This window comes from Poecilia mexicana, unplaced genomic scaffold, assembly GCF_051168715.1.
Source record: "Poecilia mexicana isolate PSO_F unplaced genomic scaffold, ASM5116871v1 scaffold_16, whole genome shotgun sequence".
Classification (NCBI taxonomy): Eukaryota; Metazoa; Chordata; class Actinopteri; order Cyprinodontiformes; family Poeciliidae; genus Poecilia; species Poecilia mexicana.
The window spans coordinates 9,208,985-9,234,783 of NW_028263385.1; the positions used below are offsets into that span (position 1 = coordinate 9,208,985).

Consider the following 25,799-nt stretch of genomic DNA (forward strand, 5'->3'; position numbering starts at 1 on the left):
GGAACGCAAATTCTGCATTTAAGATTGAGGCGGAAAGCCAAAAAATGTAAGATGCTAGAGATAGGTATTGTAATGTTGGTATAAACAGCTATGATTTTGGGTAGCCTCTCCATCTTTGTCCTCTGAGTTTTATTAAATCCAAAATAGGTCTACAATTTGAGAGCTCTGCATGCTTATTTCCTTTTCCAGTTGGACTTAGCACCTGTCTACACTGCCAGTAGTACCAATTCCATGGATCATAACCATGGTATCATTGTGCTTGAATGGACAGTAAATTATAATCTGTAGAGTGTCATCAAGAGAAAGATGAGACAGAAGACCCGACAAGGCAGAGGGCTCAAGACTGCAGTTAGCAATCTGGGCTCCTTTAACATTTCAACAGTACCACAGAAGTAACACCATGCAGAGATGCAGTAAAATTAGTAAGAACAGAAGCTGAGCTGATGTGAGCCCAGCTAAAGGAGGTACCAAGAGCCATACTGCTGGTTGCATGGAGTTGTGGCCCTTTGCTTCATAAGCAGCTGAATGGAGAAACTACTATGAGTTGAAGCACCAAACCATTCATTTTACTGGAATGTTGTAAAATTTGCAACAAAGATTTCTGAACTTTTGACAAAAATCAATTATCATTGAAAATGTCTACATGTTGTGTAGTTTTCAAATGCGTCTTCCATTATACTTTCTACAGCAGAGAGGAATTCTGTCATTCTTGAAAATAAATGACCAGAATGAAAATAACTGTAAAAACTGTCAGAGGGCAACAAGATTCTGTTTGGAAAGCTAAATTCCAGCACTGCCACAGAACCTAATGTTCACACAGCAAAAATGTAGTGATGTCTCCAGCTTGAATTTTAATTTATAAAATGAAGCTTAAAATACTGAGACAAAATTGACATGTATCTAGAGTCATAAACTCTCTCCTTATTTTGGTTCAAACATGGCGAAAACAGCTGAAGCTAATTATTTAACACGCAGAAAGACTGACTGGAGAGAGCTGACCATTAGCCATTGTCGCTTCATGGTCTGGCTGTTAACTTCCATGGAGCTCATCTTCTATTTTTGTAGGACCATTACAATATGTTTTACCCGTTTATAATTATTTAGGAAAGACTATTCCCTTTTCTGCTTAGATGTGACGTGAACAGTAGATAGAATATAACAAACTTATTTGGGCAGTTTTTTTCCCACACAAAAGGCAGGTGAAAGAGTTTCAGTTTCCTCTGTCTAGTGAGCATTTGCAATGGAAATCAGTTTCTTTCATGGCCTTTGCGTAGAGGTTGACATTTGACAAGATATATGTCCTGCTAAATTTATTTATTCAAAGTTAATCTTCCTGGAAAAAAAATACTGAAAGAAATTAGAAAGCATTTTTTTCAGTTAGAGGACAGACAGAACAGAGTATACAACTGTACTGGCTAACGTTTTCCAGCTAAACAGATAAACAAATCGCAGTTCTAAGGTATCTACACAGGCTCAGAGAACAGATTTTAAAATACTTCTGTTATTTCATAAATCACTAAATGGCTTACCACCAAATTACATTTAAGACCTGTAGTTGTTGTTATCCGCTTTCTGGACCTCTCAGATCTTCTGGTTTTAGTCTGGTCTGCATCCCCAGAACCAGAACTAAACATGGAGAAGCAGCATTTAGTTTTGTATGCTCCTCTAATCTGAAACAAACTTTCAGAAAACTGCAAAACGGCCGAAACATTGAGCTCTTTTAAATCAAAGCTAGCCCACCACCTGTTTAGAGTTACCTTAAATTCATAATAACTCAAATATAATTATATTTGATGTATAATTTATGATGGTTATTTTTGATGATTTTGATAATGGCATTTGCCAAAATGTAATTGCTTGTTTCATGATTGGTTGCTGTGTGATGTTTATATTGTGTAAAGTACTTTTCCATTCAGATTTGCATATTGAAATATTACATATTGAACAACAACTTTACTAGATTTGAAAGAACAATAAAAAAAAACTGTAGTTCCTGTCTATGGCTATTACATTTTAGCTTTATTTGAACCAAAACTTAATCAGACCAATATTTGTGATTATTTTGGTAGAATACTGTAAACACTTTAATGGCTGTAAAATACATAGGAACATAAATGACTCATTGAACTCATAATGTACTCTGCAAATAGTGCCCTCAGTTTTTCCTTTTAGAAACTGTCATAAATGTTGCTTTCCCCCTGAAGTTTAAGGAAACAACTCAACATAAATCGGTAACATACAAGCTGCAGTAGTGTATATTGGAAATTATGCATATTAGAAGAGTTACGCTTTTAACTCCCAGCTGCTTCCTGTTCAGCACAAAAGTGTACAGTAGTACTTCTAGGAAACTAATGAAAAAAAACCCCCACCAGAGTTGTCCAAAAATGTAAAAGATGAGAAAAGAGGTGAAGCTGAGCATTAGTTAGACCTTAGCTTTACATGTGATGTTATAATATTTGAATATAATATTTGAAATCTGGCTTATCATCATTTGAATAATACTGTCAAGTACATTTTCAAAAGGATAATGCCAGTAGTTAAATAGTTTAATGACAACCTATGTCAATAAGATACCTACTTTACATACTACCCACCTGCTTTGTTTGTGCACATATCAAACAAGCTGAAGTAAAATACAATGTGTATTTGTCATTTTGTGTTGGATAATGAAGCAAAAGTGAGAACTACAGAAATGCTGAACATTTCATGCATGTTCCAGGTGTTCCTTTTTGGAGAAGAGCTCAATTCGCTTATGTTTAACCATTGGGCATCCCATAAGATCATTTTGTTTTACTAAATATTAAAAAAGGGAAGCATTCCATATCAGTTTTCAATGCAGCAGTGAAACAATTAAACCATTTAACACTCTGTCCCCCCCCCGCCCCCCCAGCAGTAAACCACCTTCGAAGAACATCTGTTATTACTAATGGCCAGCAGCCTGTCTCAGATATACTTCAAACTTTATTTTTTAGTTTTTGTCCCATTACAAATGAGTTTCAAAATCTGAAAAGTGTGGAATGCCTTTCTATTCATTCTCCAACCACCGGATCAATACATTTGTTCAACAACGCATTTATATTTTGTGTGTGGATCAAAAAGTCTTAGAAGTACCTTAATATCCAACAATGCTTTTAACAGCTGTCGTTGTTGTTTTTCTTAAATGTTTTCTAATAGCTATATTTATACTGTAATTTAATCACACACCCAGGAAAACAAACATATGCTGCACATCACACTTTTCAGATTTAGTTAAGAAAAATGTAAACCATGTACTTTTTTTTTGCTAGTATGCTTTACTTTGCGTCTATCATATAAAATATCTTTGAAATAATATTTTGTACATTGTAGTTGTAATGTGACTAAAAGTTAAAGGAATATCTATACTTTCAAAAGGTCCTGCATATACCTAAAACATTTAAATGTCTCTGCATTGAAACTAAGCATATTCCTTTCATGCAACCCCTTGTTCATGTCTGCTGAAAGCCTGACATGGGACGGTTCTGCTTTGGAACATGCCTTTTGCCTTCTTCCCATCCATCTCTCACGTAACTCTGCATCATATCACTGTTGTCAAGACACCGGCTGGGCTATTTTGGGTAATCCCTTTGACACCACTTTCTCCCTCTGTGCCTGGATAAAAGAGTTCAGAGTGCCCCCACTTTTATAACCTCCCCACCTGTTGAGCTATCTGTCTCATTGCTAGCATGCCTGAACACACAGACCTTCAACACTGGTTCTAATAACTGCACTTTAAATCCCCTGAGGTGAAGGACTGTGGAAGATCAACAGTAATGTGTTACTGATACACTTTTTAAGGCAACACAAAAGATTTTGCTTTACCTATGCATGTTTATTTAATTTTGGGAGCTTTTCATTGAACATGATACATATTGACTAAGGAAAATCACTATGACAAACTATTCTTTGTAAGTTTTTCACACACTGCAAAAACACAAAATCTGACCAAGTATTTTGTCTGGTTTCAAGTGCAAATAACTTGGTACACGTGGAAATAAGACAAAGCTAACTCAAGAGTAATTTTTTAGCAAGATGCAGTAGCGTGTTTTAGCTTTTTATTTTTTATCAACGTTAAGGAATTATTAACTTAAAACAAGTTGCTAAAAAGTTGGTTGTTAGTTTTGTCTCTTTTCAAGTCTACTAAAATATTGGCACTGGAAACTTAAAAACTAGACCAAATATACTTTTTGTGTTTTTGCAATGCATCATTACCTGATGAAACCCATATGGTTGTGATTTTATTAAATTCATAAATTGGATTACCATATGGTTCCTTTTGTATGGCGCATATAATATCACAGCTATTGAAAATACAGGGCCTAGTTCAGAATTGCACAACAGGATGAATCCGTGTCAAATCCCACATTAGTTCCAAACTCAGTTGTACCTCAGTCTGCATGTACTACAAAACCTGTAAATCAACTTCCTTCTCCTACAAAATACATTTTCACAAATGCTTGTTTTAGGTTCAAAGGCCCACTAAAGAAGGGCTGGACCTCCTGTAAAAGAAAAAGAGAGAGAAACTAGCTTTTTATTATTTGTGGAAAAGAGTTCTGGAGTTCAAATGTGAATCACTGTTTGGATCTACTTGAGTCAGTTGTGGAGTAAATATTGTTTTATGTTTCTAAGCAAATGTCCAAATATACACAGTAAAAAATCAGAATAAAATGTCATTGGAAAATAATGCGCAGTATTACTTTTTGATGGAAAAAAAGTGCTTTATGTTTAGTAATAGTCCATTCTCAAGAATACTGTTTTCTAAGATTTTCTATCTTTAATCTGTTTTTTTTTTTTAAAAAAAAGTCCATTGACTTTTATTCTGAGAACTCCTCATAAGAGTATTTTGGAGAAATCCAGCCACTTAGAGCCACTTAAAAACATTTGATTCCTGCGATGATCTGTCTTGCTGCGGTGCAAGTTAACACAGAAAAATATCAATCAGCTTACAACTCAGCCTGGTGCTAAACAGTGAGACAACAAAACAAACCAGTGGTAACTATCCTGCTACTGTCGGGTTGCTGCTGGAATTCATCTGCCTGGAGCAGATCCTTGTTTACATCGTAAAATAAATATGTTTTGCATGTTCCAGATTTTTGTTTTGAAACAATTTATTCCAGTATAGAATGATCCTTTATTTGTCCTTCGGTGATAAAATGTATTTTTATTAACATCAAATTGACAAACAAATGCAAGCACGCACTAAAGATAATGAAATGTAATAAAATAAAATTACTTCACAGCTGACTCACAGGTACACTCTTCTATAAAAGTTAATAGAATACAATAAAATAGAATGGAATAGAAATATCCCAGTTGGGAAATTAAGGTGTGGCAGCAGTAGTTTAAAGATACATGGAAGCTGGCATATTAAGAACAAAACAATATAAAAACAGAATATGAGACTTTGCAGTCTCAGAAAGTAAAACAAAAGAAAAGTAAAATTCCACAATCTTAGTTTATTTTTTCTGCAAGTGCCACAGGTTCTAACAATGAAACTACTGACAGCTAAAATCTGTTTTATCCATTGATCTGTTCTGTCTCTGTCCACCATAGGGTGACTTGTCCAAAGAGTGATAAGTGAAATCTGACGCATGTAAAATTATGCAGCACATGGCAGTAATCCCCATGTGTTAAGTGTACCTGTCTGGAGTGGGCACATAGCTCCATTGGATGTGTTTTAGATACACATGCATTGCAACAGCGCTATGTGTAAATGCTACGTGTAAAGGAGAGCTCTGCTTTGCACAATTTGCATTCTGCTGGCAAGTAGACAACTTCCTGTAGTGCACTGCACATTTACATTATTCTACACAAATGGGGCATACTTATAAGCATAGACCATTTTATACTTATTTAACATGTTTAATTAGCTTTTTAGGCATATATATGGCACTGATATTTAACAAAGAATTAAACTCTGTCTCGCCATGTTGATTAGCAGATCAAAATTGGAAGAATTTTAAGTAGAGCTTAGTGTTAGTGGATTACACTTCATCAGTTTCTTAAAGGGAAAACGGATTTCTGTTGGCAAGCCACTGGTTGTCAGAGATCACTCAGTAAAACTGGTTCATGGAAGAAGATTGTTTTCAGCAGCCATAAATCCAGCTGCACTATTATACCTGTCAAATCCAAGAAGTGTTTACGGTCATTATATTTTAGGATTCAATATACAATCCACTCTGTTACATCCTTTCTCATCCAGCAATTTCCTTATATAAATGTTCCTATTTGACTGTAAAGTGAAAAGACACTCGCTATGCCATCAATCTCTGCACTGTCCTGTAGTGTAACCATAAATGCCAGGTTACCGGACACCTCTCCTGTGTCTCTCCCATCTTCTCCTCTTTGTTGTCAACACAGCAGACCCAACTAAGCCTGAGAAGATGAACATGTAGGCATGACAGCTGCCGGTGCCCCAGAGGGGCTCCATGACCCCTGCCTGGAACCTATTATCGCCTTCTTGATGTTTCTAGTGTCAGCAAGAAGGTAGAAAGGTGGGAACCAAAGAACTTTTTATGGGTGCAGAAGATTTATCATGAACTCAGATTATGAGACAGGATGAGATGTGTTTAGTAGGGAAATGAAGAAAGATAAAAAGTTCTCAAGCTTAAGCTAGGACACTGCTAGACTGGCGATTGCCTTCCTGCACAGTCCTGCTTGATAAAAATCACACTATCCGGCTTAGACTTGCTTCATTGATTTGGATTGGAATTTCTACAATCAGTGCACAGAAAGAAAAATTTTTGTTTTTTTCTGCGCTGTTTTAAAATTGTAGTCCGCCTGCAGTTTTAGCAGGCCTGCTACAGAGGAAGTGAACAAAGATGTTCAGTCTGTGCTGGCCACACTTCCAAATATTGAATTAACATCAACAGTCACTTTGTTCAGCAGTCACTTGGCGCTTCTCTCTTTGCAGCAGAAGAAGGTTGTTTAGAGCAGGTTATTTCCGGTAAGCTTCATAGCATCAAACTAGAGCAGTACATAGATTATGGACAAACGTTAGCAATTGGATAAAATTTAAAACCTCAACTGCAAGCAAGACTTTCCCAATAGTTGACAGTCCAGACCAACTGAGCAAAACAAAATGCACGGAACAAGGCGCAGGTTTTTACCAGGTTATGCCAATGCTGAACTGGTTAAAATGTGGCCGCTCTTATATTACAGGCAGGTACAGTAATGGTAGTAGATTTTGGGATACCCCACATCCCAGTTGAAGAAATTGGGATATTTCATACAGATGCATCTAAATGGAGTAAAATTTTAATAAAAACTGCATTTCTTTAAGGAATTTCATTAAATTGAAACTAGTAAATTATACAGTCCTGGGACAAAGACAGACATATTTTAAGTGTTTATTTGTGTCAATGGTTATGGCTTGCAGCTAATAGAGACTCAACATGAAATTTCTTGGGAAATTATGCAAGTAATTTCCCAAAGGCAAATTATGTAAGTAATTTCCCAAAGGCAAATTATAAAGAAAAAGATTAGTAATACAGAACTGTAGGCCTTCTGAAAAACATGTTTGTTACTGTACAATATGTGACTTTAATTCTTGGGTAGGGCTGCTTTGGAGTGATTTACTCCATAAGTGTATCATGACATGCATGGATGAGCGTATGACCTGTTGAAGAAATCTAGGCTTCTTTAACAGTGATCTTCAGCTCATCTGCATTCTTTTGGTTTGGCGTCTCTCATCTTATTTTTGAGAACACCACATTTTCTATAAAGCTTAGGCCAGGTCAATTTGTTACCCAGTTAAGCACATTAAACCAACTACTGGTAGTTTTTGCAGTGTGGAAAAGTACCATCTCCTGCTGTAAAATGCAAACAGTATTGCCATAAATTCTGTCGGCAGAAGAAAACATGAATCTTCTAATATTTCTAGGTCGAAGGCCAGACTGACTTTGGACACCGAGACATGACAGGGCTCCTTAAATCACCACTTACTGTGGAAACTTGACTTCAGGCAATGTGAATCCCATGCCTCTCCAGTCTTCCTCCAAACTCTGAAATCTTAACTTCCAAATGAAATGCAAAAATGAATAAATGTGGTATAAAAGAACTGCATAGCACCATTTCAGGTGTTTCCTCTTTAGTCCAGGACATAAAGTTTTAATATGGTCTCAGATACAGAATTGTATCCCCTTGCGCAAACAAGGGGACAATTGTAGCCAATGTCTTGGCTATGCCTCTGTGTGAGCTGCAATTATCCCATCCAAGCACTCTTTTTCATTCCACTCAACCTGTAATTAATATGTTTAATATGGTTTAGATTTAGCACTCTAAACCACTTCCTTTAGCAATTTCTTTAGTCACTGCTAAATGACACTTTCTTTTGTTAATGATACTCTGCTGGACAACAACAACTGACAGTTTTTCCTACTGTTGTGTAGATGATAGCATAATATTTATGCATGAAAATTCTAGTTCCATGAAATATTTGAGTTTTATTTTACATTTTTTTGATAAATGATTGAGATATATTACTCTGTGTATCTAAGACTAAACTGACAATAATATTTTAATCCCTTAAAATTACATTAGATATAGAGACATGGCCATAGTATTATGGCACTATGCAGTAAATATTTTTGACATTATGTCACATGTTCAAATGGTAGTTGCTTAAATCAATAAAAGTAAAACCACCGAGATACAGATAATTTCATGACAAGAACTTATGCAGAGAATTCTGGTTTGTTTTACTGTGACATAGAACAGAAAACTTCTATAACCCAAATAAACAACCCAACACACACACACACACACACACACACGCACGCAGTGTTTCAGAACAATAACTTATGTGTTTTAAAGATGTCTTTTGTATTGAAAGCACATGTCCACTATTCAGTCCAGCTTCTTTCATGGAAACTTATGTTTCAAAGTTTGTTTTCATGTCATCAGAGTGAAACTGCAGAAAATCTAAAGCTGCATCAAAGATAGCTCATGGGGTTTCCCTGCATCTTTTGGATGCAACATCCCCACTTAGAGCAAGTCGAAATGACAGGGTGAAATCACAGGAGTTGAACTGACATTGTTTGTGTACTAAAGAGCAACAAACACACATTTAGCTAATAAAATGTAGAATGTTTGGCAAAAAGAGGCATCAGTGAGTCATGTAACATATGAATGTGATTCAACACTAGGAATTGTCTAAAACTCAAGCTGCTACCACTCATAGCCTGGTGGCTTACAAGGTAAGCCAAATCTGGATTTTAGACTAAACGGGTAATGTTTGGGTTAAATGTTTTTACTGCATCTGCTAGTTCCAGATTTGACTCCTTTTTCCTCCTAAAACATCCTTAATTCTTCAAGGGATATATCGAACAAGATTATGTTCTATGACTCTAAAGTGTCCAAGAAAATGTCCCCCACACCACTACACCATCTCCAGTCTGAACATTTAATACAAGGCAGGATGGCTCCAGGCTATTTGAATGTCTCAACTTAAACCGTGATTTTAAAAAAGCAGGTGAGCCTTTCCAATTTGTTTGGTCCAATTTTGGCGAGGTTGTGCAAGTTGATTTTGTATTAGCTAATAAAATAACTTTGGGTGTGGTTTTCAGAAATGATATTCCGCATACCTTGATTGTAGCCGGTGGTTGAGCTGCTGTTGCCTTTCTATCATCCAACCTCAGACATAGAGGTGTCTTAACCCACACAGATATTTTTCTCTCAGTTTGAACTTCAGCGAGCATTTCTACATACCCAAATGTATCAAACTTCTGTGATGTAATCTGCATATTTATCATTTGTGACCAAATGAAGTGGGTCAGTACAAAATGGATTAATATTTTCCATCAGTGACGAAGAAGCAATGGGTTTTTCTCTAACCTTAGTTCTAGAGTGTGTAAATGAACCTTTTGTGTGTGGTTGAAATGTTTCCTACCTTGTGGGTGTGTCTTTCGTGGCAGCCATCTTGGAACCCTGCTACAGAGGAGGCCTGCCACAAACCCAGTTCATTTATAGATATGCAGTGATAAGAGCTAGATTGATTGGTTGGAACTTAAAGTAGGAAAAATAATAACATCTTTTATACATTGTGCAGTTGTAAAATGTTTGCCTGATATTTTAATATTAATAAATAATTGTTAGTGTTTACATTGTGTATGTGAAAGGTAACTTTGTTTGCCTTTTTGCCCCCCACTTTGGGAGGCTGAGGTGATTGATGATTGCTGTACAGCCAAAATTGACTGACTTCTCTTCCCACACCACACCTCCCTGCATAACAATCAGGTTCACAATAGAATAGAATAGAATAGAATAGAATAGAATAGAATAGAATAGAATAGAATAGACTTTATTGATCCCCAAGGGGAAATTGCTTATTTGTTGAAAGCTACTTTGTCTTAGGTAATAAATACAAAGTTTGTAATATATATGTATATACATAAAACTGATAAGTTCAAAAAATGACTAGATATAAACAAATAAATAACAAGCAATCATATGAAATATATTAATCAATAAATAACCTATTAAAGAGCACAGAAAAAATGTTGATCAATTACAGACTTGGGCATTGTAAAGCCTGATAGCAACAGGCAGAAATGACTTTCTGTGGATCTCTGTGGTGCACTTTGGTAAAATGAGTCTCTGGCTGAAAGTTTTTGTTACTTGACTTAAAACTCCTCTGACCACACTGACCACACATTAAGCTGATTGTTTTTCCTGTTTCTGTCACCCTTTCAGGAGGCTGCAACTATCCCTTTTTTTTTTTTTTGTTTTACTCATATGAAAAAGAGCAGCAGTCTCAAAAGGAAGACGGACTCCTCCTGTCTGTTTCTCATTCATGCAGCCCGGCAGCACACTTAGACGAGGTTACATATAAGAGCATCCCACGTCATAAGGGAGATCATTGGTCAGGTTTCCAATAATGTGGTTTTGATGAATCAGTACCTGGGGGATTTGGAAAGTTTTGTGCTAAAAATGAGAGCCAAATAGATGGGAGGCATGAACTGCCAAACAAGCTATTTCGAAAATAGTGGGCTGGCTGGTGGTTGGTGCCAGTTTTCTATCTTTAATGGGAATTGATTTAATGCAGCTTCGTTTGTAACTGAACTCCACAGCGGGGACAGCAGGTGGTAGAGCCATGCAAACAACCAGAGGTGGCAGGAAGTAAACTGAAGGTTTAAGGTCACATAATGCTAACACATGTCATCTTCCATAACATTTCATAAACTAGAGAACAGGATTTGAGCCAAACCTGACTGACTAAATAAACAGCAGGTTCAAATCATCGGATCAAAAGCGGGATCTTATTTTCTTAAAGTGGTAATGTGTTTCCTTTGGAGCATGCATGCTTTAATCACCTCTAAGGCATCAAAAACAGGTCCTCTATTTGCCTTTTCCAGATTTGGATCCGCGTGCTTATGAATCATGCCCGGGGTATTTCTGGTCCACATTAAACAAACAAAAAAACAAACAAAAAAAACACACTAACCTCATTGAAGTTTCACCTTCTCAAATCCACAGGAAGTGTCCCTGAGGACAACAAAATGCCCAAAGGATGGTTTGCATGAAAGAGAGCAGCTGAGGCTGCCACTCTCCTGTGAGCCATCTGCACCTTGGCTTGGTCCCACTGAGGGGCAGTTCGTCATGTTGTTACTTCAGGAAAAAAAAAAATAACCCAGCCTCACCTCGCCCCAGCTACTCTCCACAAACCTGAGCATGTCAGAGGAGAAAGAAAGAAAGACTCTCATCAAATAAAGGGAAAATAAAACATACAGGTGAAGCATCATCACCATGCCTTCTATGTGCATTTGTAAATTTAGCATGCATGCTAATCCACCCAACCAACAGTGTCTTATCTTTCTAAGATGTCACTCAGTACTACAGGCTGTCAACAGTTTTGCTTACAGTTAGCATTCCCATGGGCCACTGGAAACATAAGAACAGGGTTTCTCGCTCCTGTTTATGTTCTTATTATGAAGCGTGCATACATGTGTGATAGTATGTGCAATACTGTTTATGTTTTAGCGTTAATTTATTACTACCAGCTGTATTTCTCCTTGGGGAAAACAAACATACACCAAGCTTTGATCTTGGTGACCTCATGCCTTGTTCAAACCCAGCAGTAACATCTCAGGAAAGTATATCCTTGTTATTTATTGTGCACAGTGCATCACACTACCCAAACTGATCAGCTGTGATGCACTGTGTTAATACATTTATATATTTAAGAGTCTGGAAGACATTTGCATAAATTAATGTTTGGGGGGTGGGGGGCTGCAAATTATTTGGAGCCAGGACAAAATAAAATAACTATGATTGTTGTACAAAAATTAAAGTAAGAGATGAAACGAACATGTTGTTTTTTTTTGTTTTTTTTTCCCCAAAACTTTGCTTGGTTTAAGTATGCGTGTTTATTACTAAGCCCTATAGCGAAATTTATTTTAAACTGTGGTGGAGCCATTTTTCATGCCATGTAATCCTGCTGCTGTGTTCAATGAGAAAGATCAAATAATCTTGTAGCTGCTTTTTGCTTTTTCAAATGTTGCACAACACACTGCATGAAAACAGCAGCCCTCCCTTGGAGTTTGGAAGAAATACAAATGAATCTTAAGTCTTTCTAAACAAAGGCAGATGCTACTGGTGCTGGTCTTCACTTTAACTAGCTCCACAAAAAAAAAGTAAATACTTCAAGCTGATGTAGAGGTTTTTATGAAGGACAATGGTATCAAACATCAGGGATCCAAAAACTTGACAACAAAACAATAAATTTCACCCAATTGCATTAAAAAAAATCTTCAGAATAAACTTGTTCCTTATGCATTTAGCATCCCCTGCAGAAAGGCTATGAGTAAGTGGAGGGATAAAAGACTGCTTTTGAACTTCCAAAATTAGTGAATTTGTGGGAAAAAAACAACTTGCATGCTAATTATGTTTGTTATTATGTCATATTTCTAACACTGTTTAGCATATAAGCATACACTAAATAAAAAAGGCACGTCCACAAGAACACCAGAGTTGGTCATAGAGTACTATGTTACCCTGAGCTGCTGCTGTCCATTGAGTTCACCTTGAGCCCTAAAGGTTGACATTACTTCTGGCCAGAAAATGGAAACTTTTTGACAGCAAGATATTTTTAGTAGTGTATGATTCTCCAGGCTTTGTCTGGAAAATGTAGTTACTTTTGCAGGTGCAAACATGGTCAGTTTTAGCTTCTTGTACTTTGGTTTCAGGACCTGGATGTTTTTCTAACATGACACGCAGGTCAGTCCTTGAAGTCTCGCTTAAGTCAATATCATCTAAACAAATTACTTTTTCCACTTGTCATCAAGACAGGACTATTTGGTTATTAGAGATTGTGCTAAAAAAAAGCATGCTTAGTTGATGCTTCATCAACTAAGCATGCTTTAACAGAGAAAGAACAGTTTGACACCTGTGTGCCTTTAATCCTCTCTATGGAGCTCTTCTCAGATGTTGACAGTTAACAGTCAAATAAGAGGGTTTATTATCAAAAACACTGTCTTGCTCTAAAGATAATGCTGACTGCATTTGTTTAAAAAGTAGGTAAGGACACACGCGCGCAGATCCATTCACACACACACACACACACACACACACTCACTGAGAGCAGGGGAAATAAGAATTGAACATTGTAACTTTACATACTTGTAAAAGAGGATTTGACATAAATTCATGGTTGAACATTTGTTTTGAATTGGAGCAATATAAATAAACCCAATTGAAATGAATGTTCGTTACAGCCCAAATAATCCATATATACCATACATATAAGTTAGTCTTATTAGTTAAAAGACAAAAGTATTTCACTGTTATAGCCATGAAAAACAGACAAAGCAAGTAATGAAGTTGAATACCTCGATACAAATACGCTCATAAAGAAAAGCGTTGGTGTATTCAGTGTCCTTCACCACAGACCTATGTAGATTCTCTCCACTTACTTCCTTAAACACTCCTTAATTTGATTGGCCTCAGCAACATTTAAATTTGGCTATAGTGGCTTTACAGTTTATATTTGTAAAAATAAGTATTTGCTTAAACGCCTCTGTTTCATTTACAGTCACTGACAGATTTCCAGGCAGGTCCACCCTTAACTTAACCACTTCCTTTTTCACAGATTAAGATGCAATTAATTTGCGTAGTTCATCAAAGCAATATTTTAAGTGGCATTCATCGTAGGAGCTCATTTTCATTTATTCATCAGTTAATATAAGAAATAAAATGCGCAATTTCTTTGACTTTCTGTTCAAAGTACAACCACTTTGGTGTTCTGCTTTAATAACATTCTCAGCAGAGGAGCTCAACGCGAAAGACGTCGGTCCTCCTGTTTTGACCAGAAATCAAAGTCAGCAATAACAACATGTTCTCTGTTGTGCCTGCTAATATTCAGCTGGACTCAATCCCTGCCAGCAGCAGGCTCTCACACAGCAACAGTTGTACCAGGCTGCAAAAACAACTCGGTATGAAAGGTTTTGACACTTAGGACACGAACCTTCAGTTTATTCTAATTGCAAAGCAAGAGAAGAGGCACACATAACTATTTTCACCAGCAGATCAACATAAAGGTAGATGCATGTGCATAATGGCCAGAACTACACCTAGATATACGAACAGACTCCATACTCTGCAACCTCCTACTTTCAGGAGAAATGTTGCAAATTGCTTAGACTTTAAGAAGTAAAAGCTTTTCTCGGCGTTTCTGTTTAGTGACAGCAATGAGACCTGTGTGTGCTCGGTTAAAATTCATCATGTAAAAACTAACATTGCTAGTTCAAACTTCTCCAAAAAAAAAAAAAAAAAAAAGTTAAAGGCACTGATGAAAAAATGCTCGTGAACACATTCATTCACAAAACCAATTCTTACCATTATTCTTTTACTTAAATCAGCGGCATGAACATCAGGGGCCCACCTCGGCTTCGAAGTGAGCACTTAACCTGACCACCTTTCCAGCAACTAAAACTAAATTGACATGGGTAAAAAATTTTACAGGCTGTAATTGCTCAGTATGACTGATGCTTGCCGTGTTTTGAGGAAAACTTGCTCTGCACAGGTACTCCTTTCAATTCATGTCCTATTTGAAAATATTTCGTAATAAAATTAAAGTCAAGCTCTGTGTCACAGCCTCGGCCTTTGACTGTTTCCTGTTTAACAGCTGTAGCAGAACAGTAAAGCTCTCTTCTTAAAGGCATGTGAGCACATGTCAACAGTAGCTGGTGTAGAAACGGAAAATCTTGCTCATTCTCATTTCTTCCCAGACATTTACAGCCAATTGAAAGATCCAGCACCCAGATGGTCGCAAACCCACATGTAGGGTCTAACGGGATGCAGGGAGATCTGCTGAACTATGCAGGAGCACAAGTTGCAACTGGGGTGAAAGTAACATCAGTTCTTGCTGACTCAGTCAGTTGAAAGAGCCACCCTCAAGACATATTTGTAAAATGGTCTGTAAACATCACGTCAATGCTGGAAGTCCTTCATTACAATCAAAACCTTATAAATTTGCCAAACTAATTTCTAGGTTCATCAGAAGAAGATGAAGAAAAACCACAAGAAGTCATCAAAAGTAGATTTGCAGTCATGTAGGATAAAGATGTACACTCCAGACAGGAGTTTAGCAGTAAGCCGAAGATGAAGACTGGATGGAGAAGCAAACAATCATCTTTTTAGTGATCAGAGAAAATAAAATCTGTTCTGAATAAACTGCTTGTTTGAGGTCTGCCAGATTGGATCTTTTGTGAAAAATAAACTGCAGCATTGAAAACTCATACAATATTTTCTCAACAGTCTTTTAGTCTCATAAAAAACAAAAAACAAAAAAAGTATTCAATATTCTTCAGTGCCAGGAACTATTTACCTCCCTCCGTCCCTTCAGCTTAGTCGTCTTGACCTCATATAGCCTCGAGTTGGCTGCTGATGACTGAAATGTCTGCAAAGGCTTCAGCTGCAGCTTGTAGGAGTAAAACACACTTTAATTGTTGTCATATGGCTGCATGAAGCAAGCGCTACTCTCCATAATTTGAGGTGCTGGATCCTCTTGCTATGGAAGCACGTCAGACCATTATTTTGGTTAATTGTTTCATATTACACTCAATATGAGACTCTAAATGCCGTGTATACATATTTTTCTTCTGTCTCATGTGGACATAAAGCCATCTGGTTTATTTCTGTGGTTATGATACCATTTATTAAAATGATTGTCTTCCTGTGCTGTCAATACATAATATTATTGGGAGGCTCTTTGCTTGTGGTCCACAAAAAGACCGCACATGACGAAACACACTAAAAGGGATTCTTGTTGTTGCCAGTTTCGCCAAAGAACAAATTCTCAGAGAAACTAAAATCATTTAACTGAGCACAAAAAATATTCTAATTACTGTGTCTGTCACACGTGATAGAGTGTGGCGCAAATGCGGAAAGTGAAATGTACCTTGTGGTTATTATTGTTTGTTCCTGCACTTTCAGGAAAGGAGAAACTTTTATACTAATTTTGACCTTTATCCTATTTTTCCCTTCTGTTCTTTGTCTTTGTCTTTGGCAGCAGTACTTTTGTTTTGCTGATGTAATGACAGACTGATTAGTTTAGTTTCAGTTGCTCAATAATTTGGACTGTATACAACAAATTTCAATACTAAATAATTATTGAAAAGTCAGAAGGCTTGGATATTTTTCCTCCCCAACCTGTTTCTGTGAGTAGTCAGTCTAAAGAGGCTAAATGTGAAAAGAAATACATCTTTATATTCGCTGAACAAATCCATCAGTAAAAGAAAACATACAGTCAGCATTCACTCTATTATGACAATTCTGTTTTGAAGCAAATATGATCAACAACATTTTGAAAAACTAGCTCAAGTTTGCAGCTAATAAATATTAATGCTCATTCAAAGCTTAATCAGCTTTGATATTTGTTAGTTGCAAGTGACAAAGCAAAGACTACTCATGTATATCATTGAGTAGCCTTTGCTTTATTGGTTTTGCAAATTTGTTGCATATTTTAACTCATATTTGCACATTTTGAGGCACAAGTTATCGTCATGAAATATGGAAAAAGGCACTTTACTGCTATTTTCTCTTGCACTACTTGAATAACATCATAAACACTGATCATAGCAAAAAATTGGAAGCAGTTTAAATGTCATTGAAATTAAACAAAGCTACAAAAACAACTTGCCTTTAACTCCCAACATTTCAAATGAGCAACAAAAAATTTAGCGGCTTTAAAACTTCTAGTCTTTCACAAACAGCAGCTGATTGGAAGTTGTGAGCACCAAACATGCCACTAGAACAAGAATAGACTTGCATCATTAAGTAAAGTCCCTGTAGGTGAATGACAGTGCTTAGAGCCAACCTTTAATTAGCCTGCAGGGAAATCTTTGAGTTGATCAAATTATTAGTCACAAAAACATCAAGTACATGCGACAGCAGGAAGGCTGAATTAATTACTGTGGACACTCAAAGTCTCAGTTGTTTTTGGAAAATGGCTGTTTAGGCAAATATGTTTTTTCCAGCATTTTTGTTCTTCATAATGTATCTGTCTTGGCTGATCTGTGTCTGGGCATGGGCAGTTTATTCATTCATCTTGAGCATGACTTCTCTATCAATTTTGCATCTCTGACGATGCATTCAGAAACTTCAGTGCTACTTTTTTAGATCAAGAATTGGTCACACAAACCTGTGTTTTTTTTTTTTTGGGGGGGGGGCGGGGGGGGGGCTCAGTAGGCTCTATCTAAACATCCTCAGTCAAAATTACACATACAGGCTGAAATGCAGAAGTGCACCACTTGTATTTTTCCTTCAATAATAATTTTATCTGGAAATGTTGACCACTCTTCTTTCAGTGTCATTCGTGTTGCCTTGGCGTATAAAGTTGAAAATGTTTGCGTGCCTGCACGAAGTGGTCGAGTGTGTGTCAAAATGACGGATGTCCTTCAGACTTTCTTTCACAGTTTTAAAAAAGAAATAGTCAGAGATGGTAAGTATTCTGTTAGCGAGACGTCTTGTGATGCCAAAGAACTGGTTTTGAAATAGAACAGTTACTGCCAATTTTTTCAGACTGATCTGACATTAAATAATATTTTGAACTGGCAAGTCTCTCATTTGTGCATTCATCACTGCTCGGAAACTTTCTCAAAAATAGTTCTCAGAATGCTTAAAATACCCAAATGTCAGAAACATATTTTTGGAGGCCTCAAATTTTTTTTTATTTTATGAAACAGGAAGGTTTCCAAAACGTCACAGGATTTTGGTTAAATAATGACACCCATTTGAATGTTCATAAAAGAAATTTAAAAAAAAAGTTTTAAGAGCAAGGATGACAACAATCAGTACTTCAACCTGATAAACAGCATTAATGGAAGCTACATCTAATTGAGAACAGGCAACATTTTTGCGAGTTGCAAACAAAGAAAAACTCTGTTTGGTGATCACATCTTTTTTCCTGGCTTTGCTCCCATCTACACTGAATGTGCCAGAAACCCGTCTGGGTTTGATTCCCTCTCACACTCTGTTACTTTGCTGAGGATAATCATTTCTGAGAGCTCTGCTCTTAATGCAAAGTAGATTCAAATAATATTTTGCATAAGATGAGAAGGATTTCCAAAACCTGTCTTATGTAACATCTATGAAGGTAGAATGGGATCATCAATAATTCACTTTAAGAATTACTATATTTTCTGCTCTTACTTGTTTTCTGAATACCTAAGTTGCATCCTGATATTTCTTTATGAAATGAGAGATTTACCTTTTTTTTTTTAAAGAAAATCACAATGTTAATTAAAGCTTTTTAAAGGATAGCCTCAAGTTAATGGTTTTCTTTCCACTTAATTGCCTCTGATTAAAACATTAGGTCTTGACTGTTTTGTTTATCCACTACTGTGAGCCCACATTGATGATCTCACGCTTGTGAGTTTTCATAAGATGAGAAACCTGCTGGCTTAATGTTAGCTACAGCTAGCCAGCTAACCTTGATGCTGTATCAATATTTATACTAGTGATTCTAATACTGCTGTCTGACAGAGAAACAAAACATGGAAAATGACTTTTTGACTTTTTTAAAGAAGGTTTCTGTAGAGAGATTATCAGCTGTCAGTGTCATACATGTTTCGCACAGCTGTCAAAATTGTTTCAGTTAAACAAAACACAAAGCTGAGCAAAAAAGTTGACAGCTAGCCTGACAGGATCCAGTTCAAAATCCTCTCCAAAAATGTCCAACATAGAACATAGAAATGCTATTTTATGAGCTTTTATTTTTACACATGTATGTAAAAATGTAGGAACCTCTAAAATGTCTTATAGAATAAATATAAGGTAGGAAGCCCATCTAATGTTGCCAACTGTGTCAATCAAGGCAGTGATAGTACAAAATGAAAGAACTAAAGGTGACAACACTTAAAAGACCTAAGAGATAAAAACAAACAAACAAACAAACAAACAAAAAACTAAAAAACAATTTGAAAACTGCAATTACATATTTGGTCTAAAACTATCCCAGGAAATTAGACATTTCTACATATGTGGTGTAAATGTGATTACTAATTTAGTGGGTCAAGAGGTGTTAATCTAGATTCAATAAACTGTGATGTCTATAGAACAACCCATTAATCTTCTAATCCATGTAAGATTAATTTGTCTAAATATGACAAATTGATATTGAAGATGGGATGAAATGTTTTTAAATCATTTTTTTTATCCTAGTACCTCAAAATTGGCAACTTAAAAATGGGCAGAAATTGAATGTACTAATAATGCATTAAGTCTTAATATTGTATTGTAATCAGTCTCAGACACAAGAATACGAATACAGAAACTTACTAATATATACAATTTGCAGGTTTAAACCATGTGAAATTTGCATAGTTTTTTTTTAAAGTTATGTTTGTTGAACATGCAAATGCGGATAATTCCAGCTCTAAAGCCCTTTTTTTTTTAATTTTAGTTTTCTTCAGCACCTTCAGGCTTGTTTATTGAGGACTGCCAGAGTGGGTTTCCTCTGAGCTTTATTGTTCCGTGACTTTAAACATGAGGTTTTACTGAAGCAAAGATGATAAACGACCCTTCTATTATAAAATGACTCACTGTAATTCAGTCAGAAATTTCTTATCCAAAGCACTGTGAAAACTTTTTTTGTGTTTAACCAAAATCAGACTGTTTCTAGAACTATTATCAACGTGTGTTTGTAGTTAACATAGTGTGGTTTTCCCCAACCTCAACTTTATGTGTTTTCATTTCCCTAAAGCAAATAGTATAGAACGTATTTGTTTGTTTTGTTGTTTGGGTTTTTGAAAGCAGTCCAGCTCAGTCAAATATTTACACGGCCAGGAAAGTAAAAGTGACAGAAGTAAGACTGAGTTAAAAGTCTGGCTTTATTCTTTCAGTGTCTCTCAGGTGATGGAAACCTCACCAGTTTCCTCCAGAACTAAAGATGAAGCAACTCTACTAGGAAAATCTGAGCCCCTGTCAGCTTTAATCCAAACAAATTTGCTTTAAGTACTTTATGGTGATACTAAGATTTTTCTTTTTTTCTTTTTTTTTTTTTAGAAATATCAAACTGTTAGGTAAAAAGATCTTTACTGCTTTCGTAAAAAAAAAATGAATAAAAAAATCCATTCTCTTCTGTTTTCACGTTTTTGATGCAATAAATATTGTCTCATTTTTACACCCACTCTAGACACAGGCAAGGGGAAAAAAAGGAGACCGCTGTGAATGGAACCACTGTTCTGTTCTGTCCTGTTCAGTCTTCACAGATTCAACAATGCTGGATTCAAAGCTCGTTTAGTGGCTCCTGGTGGAACTCCAAGGTTTGGTTAAGCGGTATTTCCCCCTTTCCCTCCCCTTCTCTCTGTCTGATCTGTGCTGCAGACACATGCATGGCCTGTCCCTGCACATAATGCAATGAGCAGACAGGCTGTAAGACATGGTTCTGTCACTTCCTTTCTTTTGTACTGACACACACACACACACACACACACACACACACACACACCCCCCCACACACACACACACACAGCATTATCCAGTTCACAAACACACAACAGAGCATCACAGCAGAGCATTTCCTCAGTGATTGCTGCTGTAGAGTGGAGAGGAATCACTGTTGAGGGGCAGAGGAAGTGTGTGAGCGTTATGTCAGCATTGCATCCAAGCCTGTGGGGTTCAGAAAGGTTCAGGAATAGCAATAAGGAAACACAACACCTTTGTAAACTCGTGAGGCACTCTGGGATTGGTCCCCTCATAAACATCTACTAGCTCTGAACGATGAAATCAACTGGTTTGTTGAAAGGACACAAACTTCTTTTTTTTATTATCTTATTCCTGCAGCTACTTAAGATATACAGTCAAATGTTGCTGGAGTTTCTTTTGGCTCCAAAAGTAAAGTGCTTGTCCAATAGCTTTTTTTAGCTATCGCCAATGAATATTTGCAGTTGGTGTGATTGCATTTGGGAAAGAAGACTCATGATGTGAAACAGTAATCTCCTCTGTGAAACATCTCATAAACGTGCTGCAATGAGAGACTGTGTGGACATTTCTGTCTTTCCATGGATGCAGATCAATATGATTCTGGTTCTCCTCCAGTTGTCAAGCGTGAACCGTTCTCCCAGGGCTCTACTGAAACCTGAGATGTTGCACAAGCTGGACATCCTGTTTGAGTCCCTTCAAGTGTTTTGCATGATTGTTCACTGGGAAATCGTTTTTTATGATCAATGCGTGCAAAAAAAAAAAAAAAAAGCTCACTCCCTTAGGGTAACTCGGTACTAAAGAAGCAGCCTGGCACTGAACCTTCAGGTTTCCGTTTCCCCGACGCACTTTGCTTTTTTTTCATCCTCCCACGACTCCGTTGGCTTTTGGGATCTTCTTCAGGCTGATGATTTAGTGTCTCTTTCACACCAGATGAAGACCACATGTTGAAGAATGTCGTTTCTCAATTTGATTCCTTTTTTTAGTTAAAAAAACTGAAAATATGTTTCATCCACCTATAAGCAAAAAAATAATAATAATTAAAATAAAAAATTTGACTGCTTCTTCTGTATCATTATATAATCATGTGATGTAGTTTGTGGCTCAGAATCAGGTCGGTGGAAACTGTTTGGGAAAAGGGCAGAAACTTTCAGAAAATTCTTGGCACGGGATTAGATGAATCATTTGTCTGCTACTGTCTTCTACCAGCCTGTTCACTTGGCAGTTCATGTCTAAAGAGAATAAAAACATCTTTCCAGTTCAGAATAACAAAAAAATATATTATTTAACTCTCTAAGCCTGCCAATATGGCGCAACAATTATATATTCAATAAACTTCTGTCTTGAACAGCGGTAAGTTTTAATGACTGCAAGATGGCTCACTGCCCAGGGCAACACGTTTTGAGGGGTTGTCTTGAGCTAAAAAAAGCAGTATCAAAATTGGGTTGTTTTGCAAAACTGCAATCAATCAATCAATCAATCAAATTGTATTTGTATAGCATATTTCAGCAGCAAGGCATTTCAAAGTGCTTTACATAATTAAAATAAAAACAATGCAAACATTTTTTTTTGCATCACACAAGTCACATGGTCAACAGCCAGATGTTGCCATTGGCACAAACCACAAAAAAGAAGATGACAGGAAGTAGTTGAAGGATCAAAGAACTGTATATTTTAATGACTTATGTGAAAAAACTTATTCACATGTAAATTTAATTGGATTTCGTATTTAATGGAAACACCAGAATTGCAGGATTGTGTGTGTGTTTTTTTTTGACATTAGCTAAATAATGACAAAGTTTTGCACACATTTGTACAGAAATGCAGCTACTGATGAAGAAACAGGCACTGAAACAGTTGGGCAAGTTGAGCAACTGCTCCCTTATTTTCCAAAGGTTTTAGAAAGACTTCAAAAAAATCTGAGAGTAGAAATTGAAAATAATTGTGTGATTTAAGTACAGTCCTCGTGAAGCAATGCAGTTCAACTCATTATGTGAGCCACTGTCTGATTCGATTTTAATTACATCCCCTACTTTCATCCCTCATCTTAAAACAAATGACATGATACTGAAAGATACCATATTAAATTACAGGATATCAAATTGCATGTGTTAAGTACTTCACAAAATTTCTCTGACTCACTGAGTCCCTGGATGCAAATGTTTTTAGTGGTTTTTGCAAATGGAAATAATGTCTCAGTGTTTCACTCTCTGTTTAAAGCTTGAAGAAAAGCTGAAAGCCTATTTTTGCTTTTCTGTTCTGCAAGACATTAGTGACATATGGTGGCAAATCATGCTGCTCTAGTAGTCTACTGTAATGTGCGCAATCAACATAAAAATTGTTGACAGGCACTTTGCGCATTATATTGCTCCCCCTGTTTTTATTTATTTATTTTTTTTCTTTTCTTTTTGACAAACCAATTATAATTGGAATTTACCTTGGATCTGTTTCTAAGGCACATTTGAATGTTTGTGTAGATAATGTGGGTAGAAGGAGCAGACCTTTGGCTCAAAGCAGCCTGACTTGGCTGCATGGTTGTTTTTTTGTATCTGAGTTATGCAAGTTTGCAAAGTAATTCAAGACCAGCGCCATTTTTCACTAACCAGGACCAGCTTACACTTTCCATGCCAGCTTCTCTCCCTTATTAAAGCCAACCATATTTCCTTGTTTGGTAATATCAGGGCAAGGACACAAACCTCTGCAGGACTCATTAAAACTAAGCAGGCTGGGAAACCTAAGTTGGTTATGCAATATACAACTTCGGTTTGCTTTGTTTTACAGCTTAAGCAGAATGCTTGAAGGTTTAAAAGTGATAGAGTAGGGGAGAGAGACTGTTTTAGGTGTTGGGTCAGCTGCCATACTGACTTTGAAATGAGAATCTTCACAGGAAGAGGGGCTGACAGAAGCAGAGAGCAAATAGATGACCTGGTCAGGAGCCTGCTGTGAGGCTGTATCCATGGAGATACTGTTCTTTACCAAATTACTTTCAAATGCAAAACGAGGTTGAAACCGATCTTGCAACCGTGAGGGTGTTCTGTATGCAGCTGTAGCTTATTTTTAAATGTAGTGCTGGTCTGCAGGGATGAAGGGGAAAAAATACTGTGGGTTTTAGTAGGAGGGTTTTTAGCCCACCTGAGAGTTTTTCGCAGTAGCAGATGGTGAGCTCCCTAATAAGATTGTTTTTAAGGTTTGCCAGAAAAGAAAACGCTTACCAGAACACTTTATTTCTCAGTGATGGTAAATACTGCCTTCCAAAAGTGGAACTTCAAGCTACAGCATGGAACTCTTTTTTTTTTTTTTTTACAGACTTATAATTTTCACTATGTTGTAACAGTATGACATGAGATACTGTGAAAAAATTAAGCTCCTCTGCTTCCTCTTAGTGGTTCTACTGCTGTCTGCAGAAATGCACCGCTACTGGTCAGAAACAACCAATCAGAGCCAGGAGGAAGGTCTTGGTTCTGGCAATCATGCTCGTAAATGTGCTGCTTAATGTGCTAATGGCGGGGAAAAAACTACTTACCGTGACCAGAAAAACTGCTTACCCACTGTCATCAGTGGCCATGCTAATTTACGTCAGCATGACTTCATTGTGGTGAACCAGCTGTTGCCTAGCAGAGTGTGATGATTTTTTAATTAAGCCCAGTTTGGAGCTGCAGGTTCTGCAAACCTTGAAGTCATTGAGCTGATCATGACCTTCTACCTTTCAAATGTGAATGCATCAGTTGAAGGTTTGCTTGAAGCAAGTCTGTGAAATTTGGTAATCTTAAAAAAAAGAAAAAGGTCTTTTAGACCATAATCATACATACAACAGAATAACAAAGAAAATAATTGAGTCGTGGCAATAACTCAGCCAAACTCCAGAATTTGTTGAAATCTGGCATCTGGGCTTCAACACAACTGCACACAAACAAATGCCTTCAAAGCTCAATAAACTCAGAATATGTAGAGAAAAGGGTCAGAATGTCTCCTCAGTGATGTGCGAAGCTAATTGCATACAGAAGATAATTTAAAGTTGTTGCTCTTTACTGCGGTTCTGCTGAATCATTAGGTGGACTCCAATGGTTCTTGCTTTAGTTTTTGATTATTTGAAGACACAGGAAGGATATGATCTTTTTTTGTTTTTATTCTGTAGAAGCATTTTATTTAAAGAAAAATGTTATTTCAATTTCAAAGACAGCCTTTGAAATTTCCGTGCCTCATTATATCCGTCACCCTGCTAAAATGAATGGTGAAAGCAAGCTCTCTAAAGCGTTCAGTTTTTCTAAAAGGGCCCTTGACAACCAGGAAATGAAATACACACGAAGTACTGTGACAAAAAGAAAAAATGAAGCCACATCACACCCAGCAGTGCCAAACTGAGGACCAAGACAGCTGACACTGAATTCAAGCTCACTTCCTCTTTGCTAAAGGAGGAAAATGGAGAGAGGAACTAAAAAAAAAAGATAAGCACAAAAAAGCTAATCCAGTGATTTTCCATTTTCTCTGGATGATATCCAGCTTGACCCCAGGGCTCTACTAGTTAAATTATAACTTCTTAGATCAGTCAGCTATAGAAGATTCAAACACCAATCTGTTTTCCTTTATTATTAATCTCACAGACAATTTTACCACTAAATATTTTCAATAAGTCCTTCACATCATGTTGGTTGTTGTTTTTTTGTGGAAATATGTACGTCTAAGTGCCTTTCCAAATGTTAGTACTTAATATACAAATGACAATAAACACCAGTAAAGGACAGAACAGATGGGATTGTAGTGTGAATGTGCTACAAAATGTGCATCAGTTTTTATCAGTATCCTGTTATTTTCTTTTAAAGTTGGTCTGAAGGATGACTTCTTTCTATCCCAGCCTGAGGTCA

General features: G+C 36.7%; 1 long non-coding RNA gene across 1 annotated transcript in view; it reads left to right on the top strand.

The window, feature by feature from the left end:
- Nucleotides 1–25,799, top strand: part of LOC148154975 (uncharacterized) — a 75,921-nt gene that overhangs the window by 26,350 nt on the left and 23,772 nt on the right. The gene's annotated exons all lie outside the window — the stretch shown is intronic.